A 2,876-nucleotide genomic window follows, 5' to 3' on the forward strand; every position below is an offset into this window, starting at 1 on the left:
GACATAAATTCTACTTCCTTTTTCTGTGTGTGTGTGTGTGTGTGTGTGTGTGTGTGTGAGAGAGAGAGAGAGAGAGAGAGAGAGAGAGAGAGAGAGAGAGAGACAAGGTCTTACTCTGTTGCTATGCTGCCCAGGCTGGAGTGCAGTGGCGCCATCATAGCTCACTGCAGCCTCGACCTGGGCTTAAGGAATCCTCCCACCTCAGCTACCAGAGTAGCTGGGACTACAGGTGTGTGCTGCCACGCCCAGCTACATTTTTAAAATTTTTTGTGGAGATGAAGTAAATTCTACTTTTTGATGGGGTCTTGACTAGGTTCCGAAAAAGCATGTGAGCTGGTTGTGGTGGCTCATGCCTGGAATCCCAGCACTTCGGAATGCCAGGGCAGGTGGATCACCTGAGGTCAGAAGTTTGAGACCAGTCTGGCCAACATGGTGAAACCCCGTCTCCACTAAAAATACAAAAATTAGCTGGGCGTGGTCGTACACCCCTGTAATCCCAGTTACTTGGGAGGCTGAGGTGGGAGAATTGCTTGAACCTGGGAGGTGAAGGTGTGTAGTGAGCTGAGATCATGCCACTGGACTCCAGCCTGTGCGACAGAGTGAGACCCTGTCTCAAGAAAAAAAAAAAGCATGTGAGACTTTGAAATACTGTGGCTAGTTTTAGAAAAGACAATCTGGTGCAGTGATTATAAGATTCATCCTAATTTCAAAGATGCATGAATTGGACAGAAGGATGTTCTCATTCAAATTGATGAAATGCATTGCTTCAAATGCAGATACTCCTATTCCACCCATCTACATACACCCCTCCCTGCCCCTAATTTGTTGCAGACACGACTAATCAATCATGCCACTCATTCTTCCTGAGCCTCACAAGCTTTATGACACTCTGCTAGGAGCCACTACCAACTGCTGGCAAGTGAGATAAAAAGTATTTACTCTCCTGAATCTAGAGAGTGAAAAACAGGTAGCCTCCTGGACCAGGAGTCACTGGACACCCCTCTCCCCCAGCCCGTGGCTTTGTGTTTCAGTATGCCAGGAAATGATGAGGCTCTCCAGCATTAGACCATATAAACCAAACTGATGCAAAAACCAAAATGGCGCTTCATTCATATGTAGTGAGGGATGAACCCTTAGGTGCCAAAATGCCTAGGTTTGCCAACTGAGAACCTTCTTCATGTCCATTTATCTGAGATTCTGTGTAATTGTTTTGAAGTCTTTCTGTGGGAGTGGAATTAGAGACAGGTGTTGACAGTATTTAGAATAATGCATCCAGGCCTTAGTGAAGCCTAAAAAAAAAAACCAGTCTCAGAACCATGAAGCTCTAGGCTATTGTGCACTTTTTACTGCAAATATGTTTCCATTCTTTAACTTTGCTAGGTGTGGTGGTAAATTGTAGACTGTTTTAGTAAGGGATTTCTGGAATAATTCTCATGGGGGTGGCGGGGAACCTTCCAGGGAAATGCTACTTTGTAATGACTTTTTTTTTTTTTTTTTTTTTTTTTTTTTTGACCACCAGACTGTCCTCTAAAGTAAGTGAGACATGCAGGCTTCAGATATGAAGCTGGCTTGTGCAACCTGATTATAACATAGCAGTCTGCAATCAGGTGCTATGGCTCGTTTGAAAAATATGTGGGCAATTGGCTTTTAGCTATGTTTTTGTTGCTATTGTTATTATTTAGTTTTTATTTCATAATCATAAACTTAACTCTGCAATTCATCCAGCTAGGCATGGAAGGGAATAAGGAAGGCATGGAAGGGAATAAGGAAAGCATGGAACTGCAGCAAGAGCACAAAGATTCTAGGATACTATGAGCAAGTGGGGTGGAAGGGTGCTCTCCTGAGCTACAGAAGGAATGGTCTGGTGGTTAAGACAAAACATGAATCACACTGACTAGAGATGTCCACAGTCAACAATGGTGATCTTGCTGGTCTTGCCGTTCCTGGACCGAGAGCGCTCCATGGCCTCCACAATCTTCATGCCTTCTTTCACCTTGCCAAAGACCACATGCTCGCCATCCAACCACTCAGTCTTGGCAGTGCAGATGAAAAACTGGGAACCGTCTGTGTTGGGCCCAGCATTTGCTATGGACAAGATGCCAGAACCTCTGTGTTCTAGGATGAAGTTCTCGTCATCAAATTTCTCCCCATAGATGGACCGGTGCCATTATGGTGTGTGAAGTCACCACCCTGACACATAGACCCTGGAATAATTCTGTGAAAGCAGGAACCCTTATACCCAAATCTTTTCTCTCCAGTGCTGAGAGCACAGAAGTTTTCTGCTGTCTTTGAAATATTGTCTGCAAACAGCTCGATGGAGATGCGACCCAAGGGCTCACCGTCAATGGCGATTTTGAAGAACACGGTGGAGTTGACCATGGCTGGTAGTACTGGGCTCCTGGCGCCATCGGCATCTGCTAGCTATGCTTTTTAAAAGGCGGGTTGGTTACACTTACCCAGGAAGCCTCTATCTCTGAATGTCTGGCCACTCTCAGTGTGTTGTGGAGCCCCACCTCCCTGCTTTGGATGAGACTAGACTGCCAGGCACCATTCTCAGGGCCATACCCCGCCGTCCCAATAAAATGGGGCCTAATGCTGCTCTTCTGAGAGCTTGGGGGCACTGGGCCCATGCTGCCCTCAGACTTATCAGGACCTGCTGACAGAAGTCCTGTCCCATGTCCAACCAGCTGAGGACTCAGCTGCTAGAACAATGTCCTCTGTTATTCCACCCTAAGTACCTGCATATTGGCTGGAGTGGTGAGAAATTCTTTAACCATCCGTTTTCCCTACCAGGTTTAGGATGAACAAGTGGCAGTATGAAAACTCTGTGAATCTTTGTCACTGTGTAGGGATCTAGAGGCTAAACCCTTGTCCTC

General features: G+C 46.1%; 1 pseudogene; it reads right to left on the reverse strand.

The window, feature by feature from the left end:
- Positions 1–1,754: 1,754 nt before the first annotated feature.
- LOC141408337 (peptidyl-prolyl cis-trans isomerase A pseudogene) lies at positions 1,755–2,680 on the reverse strand (annotated as a pseudogene).
- Positions 2,681–2,876: the final 196 nt, after the last annotated feature.

The sequence above is a fragment of the Macaca fascicularis genome, chromosome 13, assembly GCF_037993035.2.
Source record: "Macaca fascicularis isolate 582-1 chromosome 13, T2T-MFA8v1.1".
Taxonomy (NCBI): domain Eukaryota; kingdom Metazoa; phylum Chordata; class Mammalia; order Primates; family Cercopithecidae; genus Macaca; species Macaca fascicularis.